This window comes from Pristiophorus japonicus, chromosome Y, assembly GCF_044704955.1.
Source record: "Pristiophorus japonicus isolate sPriJap1 chromosome Y, sPriJap1.hap1, whole genome shotgun sequence".
NCBI lineage: Eukaryota > Metazoa > Chordata > Chondrichthyes > Pristiophoridae > Pristiophorus > Pristiophorus japonicus.
The window spans coordinates 28,888,754-28,909,172 of NC_092011.1; positions in this window are offsets into that span (position 1 = coordinate 28,888,754).

A 20,419-nucleotide genomic window follows, 5' to 3' on the forward strand; every position below is an offset into this window, starting at 1 on the left:
ATAGACATGTTTACCCAGAGAATGGTGAAGATGGGATATAGACATCTTTATCCTGAGAGGGGTGAGATAGGGATATAGACATCTTTACCCAGAGAATGGTGAGGTTGGGATATTGACATCTTTACCCAGAGAATGATGAGGTTGGGATTTTGACATCTTTATCCAGGGAATGCTGAGATGGGGATATTGACATCTTTACCCAGGGAATGTTGAGATGGGGATATAGACATGTTTCCTCATGCAATGGTGAGATGGTGATATAGTCATCTTTACCCAGGGAATGGTGACATGGGGATATAGACATCTTTACCCAGAGATCGTTGAGATGGGGATGTAGATATATTTACCCTGGGAGTAGTGAGATGCGGATATAGACTTCGTTACCAAGAGAATGGTGTGATGCGGATATAGACATCTTTATCCAGGGAATGATGAGATGGGGCTATAGACATGTTTACCCAGAGAATGGTGATATGGGGATATAAATATATTTACCCAGAGAATGGTGAGGTTGGGATATAGACATCTTTACCCTGAGAGGGGTGAGATGGGGATATAGACATCTTTACCCAGAGAATGGTGAGGTTGGGATATTGACATCTTTACCCAGAGAATGATGAGGCTGGGATTTTGACATCTTTTTCCTGGGAATGGTGAGATGGGGATATAGAAATCTTTACCCAGGGAATGGTGAGATGGGGATATAGTCATGTTTCCTCAGGCAATGGTGAGATGGTGATATAATCATCTTTACTCAGGGAATGGTGAGATGATGAAATAGACATCTTTACTCAGGCAATGGTGAGATGGTGATATAGTCATCTTAACCAGGGAATGGTGACATGGGGATATAGACATATTTACCCAGAGACGGTTGAGATGGGGATATAGACATCTTTAACCAGAGAGGGGTGAGATGGGGATACAGACATCTTTACCCAGAGAGGGGTGAGATGGGGATATAGATATCTTTACCCAGAGAGGCCTGAGTTGGGGATATACATTTCTACACCCAGAGAATTGTGAGATAGGGATATAGACATCCTTACGCAGAGAATGGTGAGATGGGGATATAGACATCCTTAACCAGAGAGGGGTGAGAAAGGGATATAGACATCTTTACCCAGGGAATGGTGAGTTGGGGATATAGACATATTTACCCAGAGAGGAGTAAGATCGGGATATAGACATCTTTACCCAGGGAATGGTGTGATGTGGGTATAGACATCTTTTCCAGAGAGACGTGAGATGGGGATATAGACATATTTACCCAGAGAGGGATGTGATAGGGATATAGACATCTTTATCCAGGGAATGATGAGATGGAGCTATAGACAACTTTACCCAGAGAATGGTGATATGGGGATATAGATATCTTTACCCAGAGAATGGTGAAATGGTCATTTATACATCTTTACCCTGAGAGGGGTGAGATGGGGATAAAGACATCTTTAACCAGGGAATGTTGAGATGGGGATTTGGAAATCTTTACTCGGAGAATGGTGAGATGCGGATATAGACGTCTTTACCCAGAGAATGGTGTGTTTGGTATATAGACATCTTTACCCAGGGAATGTTGAGATGGGGATATAGACATCTTTACCCAGGGAATGGTGAGGTGGGGATATAGACAAATTTACCCAGGGAATGGTGAGATGGGTTTATAAACATCTTTACCCAGGGAGTGGTGAGATGCGGATATAGACATCTTAACACAGGGAATGAATAGATGGGGTTATAGACATATTTACCCTGGTAATGGTGAGATGGGGATATAGACATCTTTATCCAGAGAATGGTGATATGGGGATATAGATATCTTTGCCCAGAGAATGGTGAGATGCGGATATAGGCATCTTTACCCTGAGAGGGGTGAGATGGGGATATAGACATCTTTACCCAGAGAATGGTGAGGTTGGGATATTGACATCTTTACGCAGGGAATGTTGAGATGGGGATAAAGATATCGTTAACTAGGGAATGGTGAGATGGGGATATAGACATCTTTACTCAGGCAATGGTGAGATGGTGAAATAGACATCTTTACTCAGGGAATGGTGAGATGGGGATGTAGCAATCTTTGGACAGAGAATGGTGGGATGCGGATATAGGCATCTTTACCCTGAGAGCGGTGAGATGGGGATATAGACATCTTAACCCAGAGAATGGTGAGGTTGGGATATTGAAATTTTTACACAGGGAATGATGAGATGGGGATATAGACATCTTTAACCAGGGAATGGTGAGATGGGGATATAGACATCTTTATCCAGAGAGGGTTGAGATGGGGACATAGATATCTATACCCAGGGAATGGTGAGATGGAGATATAGACACCTTTTCCCAGAGAGGGGTGAGATTGATATATAGACATCTATACCCAGGGAATTCTGAGATGGGGATATAGACATCTTTACCCAGGGAATGTTGAGATCGTTCGATAGACATCTTTACCCAGAGAATGGTGAGGTGGGGATATAGACATCTTTACCCAGGGAATGTTGACATGGGGATATAGACATCTTTACCCAGGGAGTCGTGAGATTCGGATATAGACATCGTAACCTAGAGAATGGTGAGATGGGGATATAGATATCTTTATCCAGGGAATGATGAGATGAGGCTATAGACATGTTTACCCAGAGAATGGTGATATGGGGATATAGATATCTTTACCCAGAGAATGGTGAAATGGGGATATAGACATCTTTACCCTGAGAGGGGTGAGATGGTGATATAAACATCTTTACCCAGAAAATGGTGAGATAGGGATATTGACATATTTACCCAGGAAATAGTGAGATGGGGATAAAGACATATTTAACCAGGGAATGGTGAGATGGGGATATAGACATCTTTACTCAGGCAATGGTGAGTTGGTGAAATAGGCATCTTTACTCGGGGAATGGTGAGATGGGGATCTAGAAATCTTTACCCAGAGAATGGTGTGATGCGGATATAGACATCTTTACCCTTAGAGGTGTGAGAAGGAGTATAGACATCTTTACCCAGAGAATGGTGAGGTTGGGATATTGACATCTTTATCCAGGGATTGGTGAGATGGGGATATAGACATCTTTACACTGGGAATGGAGAGATGGGGATATAGACATCTTTACTCAGGCAATGGTGAGCTGGTGATATAGTCATCTTTACTCAGGGAATGGTGAGATGGTGAAATAGACATCTTTACTCAGGCAATGGTGAGATGGTGATATAGTCATCTTAACCCAGGGAATGGGGAGATTGGGATATAGACATCTTTACCCAGAGACTGTTGAGATGGGGATATAGACATCTTTAACCAGAGAGGGGTGAGATGGGGATATAGACATCTTTACCCAGAGAATGGTGAGGTTGGGATATTGAAATCTTTACCCAGGGAATGGTGAGATGGGGATATAGACTTCTTTACCCAGGGAATGGTGAGATGAGGATATAGACATCTTTAGCCAGAGAATGGTGAGATGGGGATATAGACATCTTTACCCAGGGAATGTTGAGATCGTTCGATAGACATCTTTACCCAGAGAATGGTGACGTGGGGATATAGACATCTTTACCAGGGAATGTTGAGATGGGGATATAGACATCTTTACCCAGGGAGTGGTGAGATTTGGATATAGACATCGTTACGAAGAGAATGGTGAGATGGGGATATAGACATCTTTAGTCAGGGAATGGTGAGTTGGGGATATTGACATATTTACTCAGAGAGGAGTAAGATCGGGATATAGACATCTTTACCCAGAGAATGGTGAGATGGGGGTATAGACATCTTTACCAGAGAGGCGTGAGATGGGGATATACACATCGTTACCCACAGAGGTGTGAGAAGGCGATATAGACATCTTTACCCGGAGAATGGAGAGATGTGGATATAGACATCTTTACCCAGAGAGGGATGAGAAAGCGATATAGACATCTTTATCCAGGGAATGATGAGATGGAGCTATATACAACTTTACCCAGAGAATGGTCATATGGGGATATAGATATCTTTACCCAGAGAATGGTGAAATGGGGATTTAGACATCTTTACACTGAGAGGGGTGAGAGGGGGATAAAGACATCTTTAACCAGGGAATGGTGAGATGGGGATCTAGAAATCTTTACCCAGAGAATGGTGCGATGCGGATATAGACATCTTTACCCTGAGAGGGGTGAGGTGGGGATATAGACATCTTGACCCAGAGAATGGTGAATTTGGGATATTGACATCTTTACCAAGGGAATGGTGAATTGGGGACATATACATCTTTACCCAGGGAATGCTGATATGGGGAGATAGACATCTTTACCCAGAGAATGTTGAGGTGGGGATATAGACATCTTTACCCAGGCAATGGTGAGATGGGATTATAGACATCTTTACACAGGGAGTGGTGAGATGCGAATATAGACAACTTAACCCAGGGAATGGTGAGATCGGAATATAGACATCTTTATCCAGAGAATGCTAATATGGGGATATAGATATCTTTACCCAGAGAATGGTGAACTTGGGATATAGACATCTTTAACCTGAGAGGGGTGAGATGGAGATATAAACATCTTTATCCAGAGAATGGTGAGATAGGGATATTGTCATCTTTACCCAGGAAATGGTGAGATGTTGTTAAAGACAACTTTACGCAGAGAATGGTGAGATGGGTATATATACATCTTTACCCAAAGACGGGTGAGATGGGGATATAGACATCTTTAGCCAGAGAAGGATGAGATGGGGATATAGACATCTTTACCCAGGGAGTCGTGAATTGGGGTATAGACATCTGTACCAGAGAGGCGTGAGATGGGGATATACACATCTTTACCCTCAGAGGGTTGAGATGGTGATATAGACATCTTTACCCAGAGAATGGAGAGATGTGGATATAGACATCTTTACCCAGAGAGGGATGAGATGGGGATATAGATATCTTTACCCCGGGAATGGTGAGGTGGAGGTATAGACACATTTACCCAGAGAGGGGTGATATGGGTATATAGACATCTATACCCAGGGAATGGTGAGATGAGGATATAGACATCTTTACCCAGGCAATGGTGAGATGGGGATATAGACATCTTTACCCAGGGAATGGTGAGGTGGGTATATAGACATCTTTACCCAGGGAATGGTGAGATGGGGATATAGAAATCTTTATCCAGCGAGGGTTGAGATGGGGATATAGATATCTTTACCCAGGGAATGGTGAGATGGAGATATAGACACTTTAACCTAGAAAGGGTTGAGATGGGTATATAGACATGTATACCCAGGGAATGGTGAGATGAGGATACAGACATCTTTAGCCAGAGAATGGTGAGATGGAGGTATAGACATTTTTACCAGGGAATGGTGAGATGGGGATATTGACATCTTTATACAGGGAATGGTGAGATCGGGATATAGACATCTTTACCCAGAGAATGGTGAGGTTGGGATATAGTCATCTTTACCCAGGGAATCGTGAGATGGGGATATAGACACTTTAACCCAGAGAGGGTTGAGATGGGTATATAGACATGTATACCCAGGGAATGGTGAGATGAGGATACAGACATCTTTAGCCAGAGAATGGTGAGATGGAGGTATAGACATTTTTACCAGGGAATGGTGAGATGGGGATATAGACATCTTTATACAGGGAATGGTGAGATCGGGATATAGAAATCTTTACCCAGAGAATGGTGAGGTTGGGATATAGACATCTTTACCCAGGGAATCGTGAGATGGGGATATAGTCATCTTTACCCAAGGAGTGGTGAGATGCGGATACTGACATCGTTACCAAGAGAAATGTGAGATTGGGATATAGACATCTTTATCCAGGAAATGATGAGATGGGCCTATAGACATCTTTACCCAGAGAATGGTGAGATGGGGATATAGACATCTTTACCCAGGGAATGGTGAGGTGGGGATATAGACATCTTTACCCAGAGAATGGTGAGATGCGGATATAGACATCTTTATCCAGCGAGGGTTGAGATGGGGATAGAGATATCTTTACCCAGGGAATGGTGAGATGGAGATATAGACACTTTAACCCAGAGAGGGTTGAGATGGGTATATAGACTTGTATACCCAGGGAATGGTGAGATGAGGATACAGACATCATTACCCAGAGAATGGTGAGATGGAGATATAGACATTTTTACCAGGGAATGGTGAGATGGGGATATAGACATCTTTGTACAGGGTATGGTGAGATCGGGATATAGACATCTTTACACATAGAATGGTGAGGTGGGGATATAGACATCTTTACCCAGGGAATGGTGAGATGGGGATATAGACATCTTTACCCAGGGAGTGGTGAGATGCGGATACTGACATCGTTACCAAGAGAAATGTGAGATTGGGATATTGACATCTTTATCCAGGGAATGATGAGATGGGGCTATAGACATCTTTTCCCAGAGAATGGTGATATGGGGATATAGAAATCTTTACCCTGAGAATGGAGAAATGGGGATATAGACATCTTTACCCTGAGAGAGGTGAGATGGTGATATAAACATCTTTAACCTGAGAATGGTGAAATAGGTATATGGACATCTTTACCCAGGGAATGGTGAGATGGGGATAAAGACATCTTTAACCAGGGAATGGTGAGATAGGGATATTGACATCTTTACTCAGGCAATGGTGAGATGTGGATCTAGAAATCTTTACCCAGAGAATCGTGAGATGCGGATATAGACATCTTTAACCTGAGAGGGGTGAGATGGATATATAGACATCTTTACCCAGAGAATGGTGAGGTTGGGAAATTGACATCTTTATCCAGGGAATGGTGAGATGGGGATATAGACATCTTTACCCAGGGAATGGTGAGATGGGGATATAGACATCTTTACTCAGGCAAGGGTCAGATGGTGATACAGTCATCTTTACCCAGGGAATGGTGAGATGGTGAAATAGACATCTTTACTCAGGCAATGGTGAGATGGTGATATAGGCATCTTTACCCAGGGAATGGTGACATGGGGATATAGACATCTTTACCCAGAAACGGTTGAGATGGGGATATAGACATCTTTAACCAGAGAGGGGTGAGATGCGGATATAGACTTCTTTACCCAGAGAGGAATTAGATGGGGATATAGACATCCTTACCCTGAGAGGCCTGAGATGGGGATATACATTTCTTTACCCAGAGAATTGTGAGATGGTGATATTGACATCTTTACCAAGGGAATGGTGAGATGGTGCAATAGACATCTTTAATCAGGCAATGTTGAGATGCTGATATAGGCATCTTTACCCAGGGAATGGTGACATGAGGATATAGACATCTTTACCCAGAGACGGTTGAGATGGGAATATAGACATATTTACCCAGAGAGGGGTGAGATGCGGATATAGTCATCTTTACCCAGAGAGTGGTGAGATGGGAATATATACATCCTTACCAGAGAAGCGAGAGATGCGGATATACACATCGTTACCCACAGAGGGGTGAGATGGGGATATAGACAACTTTACCCAGAGAATGGAGAGATGTGGATATAGACAACTTTACCCAGAATGGGATGAGATAGGGCTATAGACATCTTTATCCAGGGAATGATGAGATGGAGCTATAGACATCTTTACCCAGAGAATGGTGATATGGGGATATAGATATCTTTACCCAGTGAATGGTGAAATGGGCATTTAGACCTCTTTAACCTGAGAGGGGTTAGATGGGGATAAAGACATCTTTAGGCAGGGAATGGTGAGTTTGGGATATTGAGATCTTTAGCCAGGAAATGGTGAGATGGGGACATTGACATCTTTACCCAGGGAATGATGAGATGGGGAGATAGACATCTTTACCCAGAGAATGGTAAGGTGGGGATATAGACATCTTTATCCAGGTAATGGTGAGTTGGATTTATAGACATCTTTACCCAGGGAGTGGTGAGATGCGGATATAGACATCTTAACCCAGGGAATGGTGAGATGGGGTTATAGACATATTTATCCAGAGAATGCTGATATGGGGATATAGATATCTTTACGCAGAGAATGGTGAACTTGGGATACAGACGTCTTTACCCTGAGAGGGGTGAGATGGCGATATAAAAACCTTTACACACAGAATGGTGAGATAGTGATATTGACATCTTTACCCAGGGAATGGTGAGATGGGGATATAGACATCTTGACGCAGAGAATGGTGACATGGGGATATACACATCTTTACCCAGAGAGGGGTGAGATGGGGATATAGACATCTTTAGCCAGAGAAAGATGGGCTGGAGATATAGACATCTTTACCTAGGGAATGGTGAATTGGGGTATAAGCATCTTTAACAGAGAGGCGTGAGATGCGGATATACACATCTTTACGCACAGAGGGGTGAGATGGGGATATAGACATCTTTACCCAGAGAATGGAGAGATGTGGATATAGACATCTTTACCCAGAGAGGGATGAGATAGGGATATAGACATCTTTATCCAGGGAATGATGAAATGGGGCTATAAATAGATTTACCCAGAGAATGATGATATGGGGATATAGATATCTTTACCCAGAGAATGGTGAAATGGGGATATAGACATCTCTACCCTGAGAGGGGTGTGATGGGGATAAATACATCTTTAACCAGGGAATGATGAGATGGGGATCTAGAAATATTTACCCAGAGAATGGTGAGATGCAGATATAGACATCTTTACCCTGAGAGGGATGAGATATAGACATCTTTACCCAGAGAATGATGAGTTTGGGATATTGACATCTTTACACAGGGAATGGTGAGATGAGGATATAGACATCTTTACCAAGGGAACAATGATATGGGGAGATAGACATCTTTACCGAGAGAATGGTGAGGTGGGGATATAGACATCTTTACCCAGGGAATGGTGAGATGGGGATATAGACATCTTTACCCAGGCAGTGGTGAGAGGCGGATATAGACATCTTTACCCTGGTAATGGTGAGAAGGTGATATAGACATCTTTATCCAGTGAATGATGAGATGGTGCTATAGACATCTTTAACCAGAGAATGGTAACATGGGGATATAGAAATCTTTACCCAGAGAATGGTGAAATGGGGATATAGACATCTTTACCCTGAGAGGGGTGAGATGGTGATATAAACATCTTTACCCTGAGAATGGTGAGATAGGTATATTGACATATTTACCCAGGGAATGGTGAGATGGGGATAAAAACATCTTTAACCAGGGAATGGTGAGATAGGGATATAGACATCTTTACTCAGGCAATGGTGAGATGGGGATCTAGAAATCTTTACCCAGAGAATCGTGAGATGCGGATATAGACATCTTTACCCTGAGAGGGGTGAGATGGATATATAGAAATCTTTACGCAGAGAATGGTGACGTTGGGAAATTGACATCTTTATCCAGGGAATGGTGAGATGGATATATAGACATCGTTTCAAAGGGAATGGTGAGATGGGGATATAGACATCTTTACTCAGGCAAGTGTGAGATGGCAATATAGTCATCTTTCCCCAGGGAATGGTGAGATGGTGAAATAGACATCTTTACTCAGGCAATGGTGAGATTGTGATATAGGCATCTTTACCCAGGGAATGGTGACATAGGGATATAGTCAGCTTTACCCAGAGTCGGTTGAGATGGGGATATAGACATCTTTAACCAGAGAGGGGTGAGATCCGTATATAGACATCTTTACCCAAAGAATGGAGAGATGTGGATATAGACATCTTTACCCAGAGAGGGATGTGATAGGGATATAGACATCTTTATCCAAGGAATGATGAAATGGGGCTATAGATAGCTTTACCCAGAGAATGATGATATGGGGATATAGATATCTTTACCCAGAGAATGGTGAAATGGGGATATAGACATCTCTACCCTGAGAGGGGTGTGATGGGGATAAATACATCTTTAACCAGGGAATGATGAGATGGGGATCTAGAAATCTTTACCCAGAGAATGGTGAGATGCGGATATAAACATCTTTACCCTGAGAGGGATGAGATATAGACATCTTTACCCAGAGAATGATGAGTTTGGGATATTGACATCTTTACACAGGGAATGGTGAGATGAGGATATAGACATCTTTACCAAGGGAACAATGATATGGGGAGATAGACATCTTTACCGAGAAAATGGTGAGGTGGGGATATAGACATCTTTACCCAGGGAATGGTGAGATGGGGATATAGACATCTTTACCCAGGGAGTGGTGAGAGGTGGATATAGACATCTTTACCCTGGTAATGGTGAGATGGTGATATAGACATCTTTATCCAGGGAATGATGAGATGGGGCTATAGACATCTTTAACCAGAGAATGGTTATATGGGGATATGGAAATCTTTACCCAGAGAATGGTGAAATGGGTATATAGACATCTTTACCCTGAGAGGGGTGAGATGGTGATATAAACATCTTTACGCTGAGAATGGTGAGATAGGTATATTGACATCTTTACCCAGGGAATGGTGAGATGGGGATAAAGACATCTTTAACCAGGGAATGGTGAGATAGGGATATAGACATCTTTACTCAGGCAATGGTGAGATGGGGATCTATAAATCTTTACCCAGAGAATGTTGTGATGCGGATATAGACATCTTTACCCTGAGAGGGGTGAGATGGATATATAGAAATCTTTACCCAGAGAAGGGTGACGTTGGGAAATTGACATCTTTTTCCAGGGAATGGTGAGATGGATATATAGACATCGTTTCCCAGGAAACGGTGAGATGGGGATATAGACATCTTTACTCAGGCAAGTGTGAGATGGTGATATAGTCATCTTTCCCCAGGGAATGGTGAGATGGTGAAATAGACAGCTTTACCCAGAGACGGTTGAGATGTGGATATAGACATCTTTAACCAGAGAGGGGTGAGATGCGGATATAGACATCTTTACCCAGAGAGGGGTGAGATGGGGATATAGACATCTTTACCCAGAGAGGCCTGAGATGGGGATATACATTTCTTTACCCAGAGAATTGTGAGATGGTGATATAGACATCTTTACCCAGGGAATGGTGAGATGGTGCAATAGACATCTTTACTCAGGCAATGCTGAGATGGTGATATAGGCATCTTTATCCAGGGAATGGTGACATGGGCATATAGACATCTTTACCCAGAGACGGTTGAGATGGGGATTTAGGCATCTTTAACCAGAGACGGGTGAGATGCGGATATAGACATCTTTACCAAGAGAGTGGTGAGATGGGGATATAGACATCTTTACCCAGAGAGGTCTGAGATGGGGATATACATTTCTGTACCCAGAGAATTGTGAGATAGGGATATAGTCATCTTTACCCAGGGAATGGTGAGTTGGGGATATAGACATATTTACCCAGAGAGGAATACGATCGGGATATAGATATCTTTACCCAGGGAATGGTGATATGGGGGTATAGACATCTTTACCAGAGAGGCGAGAGATGGGGATATACACATCGTTACCCACAGAGTGGTGAGATGGGGATATAGACACCTTTACCCAGAGATTGGAGAGATGTGGATATAGACAACTTTACCCAGAGAGGGATGAGATAAGGCTATAGACATCTTTATCCAGGGAATGATGAGATGGATCTATAGACATCTTTACCCAGAGAATGGTGATATGGGGATATAGATATCTTTACCCAGTGAATGGTGAAATGGGGATTTAGACATCTTTACCATGAGAGGGGTGAGATGGGGATAAAGTCATCTTTAGCCAGGGAGTGGTGAGTTTGGAATATTGACATCTTTACCCAGGGAATGGTGAGATGGGGACATAGACATCTTTACCCAGGGAATGATGAGATGGGGAGATAGACATCTTTACCCAGAGAATGGTGAGGTGGGGATATAGACATCTTTACCCAGGGAATGGTGAGATTTGTTTACAGACATCTTTACCCAGGGAGTGGTGAGATGCGGATATAGGCATCTTAACCCAGGGAATGGTGTGATGGGGTTATATACATATTTATCCAGAGAATGGTGATATGGGGATATAGATATCTTTACCCAGAGAATGGTGAACTTGGGATATAGACGTCTGTACCCTGAGAGGGGTGAGATGGGGTGATGGAGTGGACGGTAGCCAATGTAACCCCACTCTTTAAAAAAGGATGGAGAGAGAAAACAGGGAATTACAGACCGGTCAGCTGACATCGGTAGTGGGTAAAATGATGGAATCAATTATTAAAGATGTCATCGCAGTGCATTTACAAAGAGGTAATATGATAGGTCCAATTCAGCATGGATTTGTGAAAGGGAAATCATTCATGACAAATCTTCTGGAATTTTTTGAGGATGTTTCCAGTAGAGTGGACAAGGGAGAACCAGTTGATGTGGTATATTTGGACTTTCAGAAGGCTTTCGACAAGGTCCCACACAAGAGATTAATGTGCAAAGTTAAAGCACATGGGATTGGGGGTAGTGTGCTGACATGGATTGAGAACTGGTTGTCAGACAGGAAGCAAAGAGTAGGAGTAAATGGGGACTTTTCAGAATTGCAGGCAGTGACTAGTGGGGTACCGCAAGGTTCTGTGCTGGGGCTCCAGCTGTTACACTGTTCATTAATGATTTAGACGAGGGGATTAAATGTAGTATCTCCAAATTTGCGGATGACACTAAGTTGGGTGGCAGTGTGAGCTGCAAGGAGGATTCTATGAGGCTGCAGAGCGACTTGGATAGGTTAGGTGAGTGGGCAAATTTATGGCAGATGAAATATAATGTGGATAAATGTGAGGTTATCCACTTTGGTGGTAAAAACAGAGAGACAGACTATTATCTGAATGGTGACAGATTAGGAAAAGGGCAGGTGCAAAGAGTACTGGGTGTCATGGTACATCAGTCATTGAAGGTTGGCATGCAGGTACAGCAGGCGGTTAAGAAAGCAAATGGCATGTTGGCCTTCATAGCGAGGGGATTTGAGTACAAGGGCAGGGAGGTGTTGCTACAATTGTACAGGGCCTTGGTGAGGCCACACCTGGAGTATTGTGTACAGTTTTGGTCTCCTAACCTGAGGAAGGACATTCTTGCTATTGAGGGAGTGCAGCGAAGGTTCACCAGACTGATTCCCGGGATTGCGGGAGTGACCTATCAAGAAAGACTGGATCAACTGGGCTTGTATTCACTGGAGTTCAGAAGAATGAGAGGGGACCTCATAGAAACATTTAAAATTCTGACGGGGTTAGACAGGTTAGATGCAGGAAGAATGTTCCCAATGTTGGGGAAGTCCAGAACCAGGGGACACAGTCTAAGGATAAGGGGGAAGCCATTTAGGACCGAGATGAGGAGGAATTTCTTCACCCAGAGAGTGGTGAACCTGTGGAGTTCTCTACCACAGAAAGTTGTTGAGGCCAATTCACTAAATATATTCAAAAAGGAGTTAGATGAAGTCCTTACTACTAGGGGAATCAAGGGGTATGGTGAGAAAGCAGGAATGGGGTACTGAAGTTGCATGTTCAGCCATGAACTCATTGAATGGCGGTGCAGACTAGAAGGGCCGAATGGCCTACTCCTGCACCTATTTTCTATGTTTCTATGTTTCTAAACATTTTTACCCAGAGAATGTTGAGATAGGGATATTGACATCTTTACCCAGGGAATGGTGAGATGGGGATATAGATATCTTTACGCAAAGAATGGTGAGATGGGGATATACACATCTTTACCCAGAGAGGGGTGAGATGGGGATATAGAAATCTTTAGCCAGAGAAGGATGAGATGGAGATATAGACATCTTTACCCAGGGAATGCTGAATTGGGGTATAGACATCTTTACCAGAGAGGCGTGAGATGGGGATATACACATCTTTACCCTCAGAGGGGTGAGATGGGGATATAGACATCTTTACCCAGAGATTGGAGAGATGTGGATATAGACATCTTTACCCAGAGAGGGATGAGATAGGGATATAGACATCTTTATCCAGGGAATGATGAAATCGGGCTATAGATAGCTTTACCCAGAGAATGATGATATGGGGATATAGATATCTTTACCCAGAGAATGGTGAAATGGGGATATAGACATCTCTACCCTGAGGGGGGTGAGATGGGGATAAAGACATCTTTAACCAGGGAATAATGAGATGGGGATCTAGAAATTATTACCCAGAGAATGGTGAGATGCGGATATAGATATCTTTACCCTGAGAGGGATGAGATATAGACATCTTTACCCAGAGAATGATGAGTTTGGGATATTGACAGATTTTCCCAGGGAATGTTGAGCTGAGGATATAGACATCTTTACCCAGGGAATAATGATATGGGGAGATAGACATCTTTACCGAGAGAATGGTGAGGTGGGGATATAGACATCTTTACCCAGTGAAAAGGTGAGATGGGGATATAGACATCTTTACCCAGGGAGTGGTGAGATGCGGATATAGACATCTTTACCCTGGTAATGGTGAGATGGGGATATAGACATCTTTATCCAGAGAATGGTGATATGGGGATATAGAAAACTTTACCCAGAGAATGGTGAGATGCGGATATTGGCATCTTTAACCTGAGAGGGGTGAGATGGGGATATAGAAATCTTTACCCAGAGAATGGTGAGGTTGGGATATTGACATCTTTACCCAGGGAATGTTGAGATGGGGATAAAGATATCGTTAACTAGGGAATGGTGAGATGGGGATATGGACATCTTTACTCAGGCAATGGTGAGATGGTGAAATAGACATCTTTACTCAGGCAATGGTGAGATGGGGATCTAGAAATCTTTACCCAGAGAATGGTGAGATGTGGATATAGGCATCATTACCCTGAGAGCGGTGAGATGGGGATATAGACATATTTACCCAGAGAATGGTGAGGTTGGGATATTGAAATCTTTACCCAGGGAATGGTGAGTTGGGGATATAGACATCTTTACCCAGGGAATGGTGTGATGGGGATATAGACATCTTTATCCAGAGAGGGTTGAGATGGGGATATAGATATCTTTACCCAGGGAATGGTGAGATGGAGATATAGACACCTTTACCCAGAGAGTGGTGAGAAGGTTATATAGACATCCATATGCAGGGAATGGTGATATGAGGATATAGACATCTTTAACCAGAGAATGGTGAGATGGGGATATAGACATCTTTACCCAGGGAATGGTGAGATGGGGATATAGACATCTTTACCCAGGGAATGGTGAGATCGGGAGATAGTCATCTTTACCCAGAGAATGGTGAGATGGAGATATAGGCATCTTTACCCAGGGAATGTTGAGATGGGGATAAAGACATCTTTACCCACAGAGGGGTGAGATGTGGATATAGACATCTTTACCCAGAGAATGGAGAGATGTGGATAAAGACAACTTTACCCAGAGAGGGATGAGTTAGGGATATAGACATCTTTAACCAGGGAATGATGAAATGGGGCTATAGACAGCTTTACCCAGAGAATGGTGATATGGGGATATAGATATCTTTACCCAGACAATGGTGAAATGGGGATATAGACATCTTTATCCTGAGAGGGGTGAGATGGGGATAAAGACATCTTTAACCAGGGAATGATGAGATGGGGATCTATAAATGTTTACACAGAGAATGGGGAGATGCGGATATAGACATCTTTACCCTGAGAGGGATGAGATGTGGATATAGACAACTTTACCCAGAGAATGATGAGTTTGGGATATTGACATCTTTAACCAGGGAATGGTGAGATGAGGATATAGACATCTTTACCCATGGAATAATGATACGGGGAGATTGACATCTTTACCGAGAGAATGTTGAGTTGGGAATATCGACCTCTTTACCCAGGGAACGGTGAGATGGGGATATAGACATCTTTACCCATAGAGTGGTGAGATGCGGATATAGATATCTTTACCCAGGTAATGTTGAGATGGGGATATAGACATCTTGATCCAGAGAATGGCGCTATGGGGATATAGATATCTTTACCCAGAGAATGGTGAGATGCGGATGTAGGCATCTTTACCCTGAGAGGGATGAGATGGGGATATAGACATCTTTACCCAGAGAATGGTGAGGTTGGGATATGACATCTTTACACAGGGAATGGTGAGATGGGGATAAAGATATCGTTAACTAGGGAATGGTGAAATGGGGATATAGACGTCTTTACTCAGACAATTGTGAGATAGCGAAATAGAGATCTTTACTCAGGAATGTTGAGATGGGGATCTAGAAATCTTTACGCAGAGAATGGTAATGTTGGGATATTGAAATCTTTACCCAGGGAATGGTGAGATGGGGATATAGACATTTTTAACCAGGGAATGGTGAGATGGGGATATAGACATCTTTATCCAGAGAGGGTTGAGATGGGGATATAGATATCTTTACCCCGGGAATGGTGATATGGAGATATAGACAACTTTACCCAGAGAGGGGTGAGATTGGTAGATAGATATCTATACCCAGGGAATGGTGAGATGAGGAATTAGACATCTTTACCCAGAGAATGGTGAAATGGGGATATAGACATCTTTACCCAGGGAATGGTGAGATGGGGATATAGACATCTTTACCAGGGAATGTTGAGATCGGGAGTCGACATCTTTACCCAGAGAATGGTGAGGTGGGAATATAGTCATCTTTACCCAGGGAATGTTGAGATGGGGAAATAGACATCTTTACCCAGGGAGTGGTGAGATGCGGATATAGACATCGTTACCAAGAGAATCGTGAGATGGGGATATAGACATCTTTTTCCAGGGAATGGTGAAATGGGGCTATAGACTTGTTTACCGAGAGAATGGTGATATGGGGATATAGATATCTTTACCCAGAGAATGGTGAAATTGGGATATAGACATCTTTACCCTGAGAGGGGTGAGATGGTGATATAAACATTTTTACGCAGAAAATGGTGAGATAGGGATATTGACATCTTTACCCAGGAAATGGTGAGATGGGGATAAAGACATATTTAACCAGGGAATGGTGAGATGGGGATATAGACATCTTTACTCAGGCAATGGTGAGTTGGTGAAATAGGCATCTTTACTCGGGGAATGGTGAGATGGGGATCTAGAAATGTTTACCCAGAGAATGGTGAAAAGCGGATAATGACATCTTTACCCTGAGAGGGGTGAGATTGGATATAGACATCTTTACCCAGAGAATGGTGAGGTTGTGATATTGACATCTTTATCCAGGGAATGGTGAGATGGCGATATTGACATCTTTACCCAAAGAATGGTGAGATGGGGATATATACATCTTTACTCAGGCAATGTTGAGATGGTGATATAGTCAACTTTACTCAGGGAATGGTGAGATGTTGAAATAGACATCTTTACTCAGGCAATGGTGAGATGGTGATATAGTCATCCTTGCCCAGGGAGTGGTGAGATGCGGATACAGACATCTTTACCCAGAGATTGGTGAGTTGGGGATATAGACATCTTTACCCAGGGAATGGTGAGATGGGGATATAGACATCTTTACCCAGGGAGTGGTGAGATGCGGATACAGACATCGTTACCAAGAGAATGGTGAGATAGGGATATAGATATCTTTATCCAGGGAATGATGAAATGGGGCTATAGACATCTTTACTCAGAGAATGGTGATATGGGGATATAAAAACCTTTACCCAGAGAATGGTGAGATGGTGATATAAACATCTTTACCCTGAGAATGGTGAGATAGGTATATTGACATCTTTACCCAGGGAATGGTGAGATGGGGATAAACACACCTTTAACCAGGGAATGGTGAGATAGGGATATAGACATCTTTACTCAGGCAATGGTGAGATGGGTATCTAGAAATCTTTACCCAGAGAATGGTGAGATGCGTATATAGACATCTTTACCCTGAGAGGGGTGAGATGGATATATAGACATCTTTACCCAGAGAATGGTGAGGTTGGGAAATTGACATCTTTATCCAGGGAATGGTGAGATGGGGATATAGACATATTTAATCTGGGAATGGTGAGATGGGGTTATAGACATCTTTACACAGGGAATGGTGAGATCGGGATATAGACATCTTTACACAGAGAATGGTGAGGTGGGGATATAGACATCTTTACCGAGGGAATGGTGAGATCGGGATATAGACATCTTTACCCAGGGAATGGTGACATGGGGATATAGACATCTTTACACAGAGACGGTTGAGATGGGGATATAGGCATCTTTAACCAGAGAAGGGTGAGATGGGGAAATAGACATCTTTACCCAGAGAGGGTTGAGATGGGGATATAGACATTCTTACGCAGAGAATGGTGAGATGGGGATATAGACATCTTTACCCAGGGAATGGTGAGTTGGGGATATAGACATAATTACCCAGAGAGGAGTAAGATTGGGTTATAGACATCTTTACCCAGTGAATGGTGAAATGGGGGTATAGACATCTTTACCAGAGCGGCATGAGGTGGGGATATACACATCGTTACCCACAGAGGGGTGAGATGGCGAAATAGACGTCATTACCCAGAGAATGGAGAGATGTGGATATAGACATCTTTACCCAGAGAGGGATGAGATAGGGATATAGACATCTTTATCCAGGGAATGATGAAGTGGAGCTACATACAACTTTATCCAGAGAATGGTGATATGGGGATATAGATATCTTTACCCAGAGAATGGTGAAATGGGGATTTAGACATCTTTACACTGAGAGGGGTGAGATGGGGATAAAGACATATTTAACCAGGGAATGGTGAGATGAGGATCTAGAAAACTTTACCCAGAGAATGGTGCGATGCGGATATAGACATCTTTACCCAGAGAGGGGTGAGATGGGGATATAGACATCTTTACCCAGAGAATGGTGAGTTTGGGATATTGACATCTTTACCCAGGGAATGCTGATATGGGGAGATATACATTTTTACCCAGAGAATGGTGAAATGGGGATATAGACATCTCTACCCTGAGAGGGGTGAGATAGGGATAAATACATCTTTAACCAGGGAATGATGAGATGGGGATCTAGAAATTTTTACCCAGAGAATGGTGAGATGGGGATATAGACATCTTTATCCAGAGAATGGTGATATGGGGATATAGATAACTTTACCCAGAGAATGGTGAGATGCGGATATTGGCATCTTTAACCTGAGAGGGGTGAGATGGGGATATAGACATCTTTACCCAGAGAATGGTGAGGTTGGGATATTGACATCTTTATCCAGGGAATGTTGAGATGGGGATAAAGATATCGTTAACTAGGGAATGGTGAGATGGGGATATAGACATCTTTACTCAAGGAATGGTGAGATGGGGATCTAGAAATCTTTACCCAGAGAATGGTGAGATGCGGATATAGGCATCTTTACCCTGAGAGCGGTGAGATGGGGATATAGACATATTTACCCAGAGAATGGTGAGGTTGGGATGTTGAAATCTTTACCCAGGGAATGGTGAGTTGGGGATATAGACATATTTACCCAGGGAATGGTGTGATGGGGATATAGACATCTTTATCCAGAGAGGGTTGAGATGTTGCTTTAGATATCTTTACCCAGGGAATGGTGAGATGGAGATATAGACACCTTTACACAGAGAGGGGTGAGATGGTTAGATAGACATCCATATCCAGGGAATGGTAACATGAGGATATAGACATCTTTACCCAGAGAATGGTGTGATGGGGATATAGACATCTTTACCCAGGGAATGGTGAGATGGGGATATAGACATCTTTACCCAGGGAATGTTGAGATCGGGAGATAGACATCTTTACCCAGAGAATGTTGAGATGGGGATATAGGCATCTTTACCCAAGGAATGCTGAGATGGGGATATAGACATCTTTACCCACAGAGGGGTGAGATGTGGATATAGATATCTTTACCCAGAGAATGGAGAGATGTGGATAATGACATCTTTACCCAGAGAGGGATGAGATAGGGATATAGACATCTTTATCCAGGGAATGGTGAGTTGGGGATATAGACATCTTTACCCAGGGAATGGTGAGATGGGATATAGACATCTTTACCCAGGGAGTGGTGAGATGCGGATACAGACATCGTTACCAAGAGAATGGTGAGATGGGGATATAGATATCTTTATCCAGGGAATGATGAGATGGGGCTAAAGACATATTTACTCAGAGAATGGTGATATGGGGATATAGAAACCTTTATCCAAAGAATGGTGAAATGCGGATATAGACATCTTTACCCTGAGAGGGGTGAGATGGTGATATAAACATCTTTACCCTGAGAATGGTGAGATAGGTATATTGACATCTTTACCCAGGGAATGGTGAGGTGGGGATAAACACATCTTTAACCAGGGAATGGTGAGATAGGGATATAGACATCTTTACTCAGGCAATGGTGGGATGGGGATCTAGAAATCTTTACCCAGAGAATGGTGAGATGCGGATATAGACATCTTTACCCTGAGAGTGGTGAGATGGATATATAGACATCTTTACCCAGAGAATGGTGAGGTTGGGTAATTGACATCTTTATCCAGGGAATGGTGTATGGGGATATAGACATA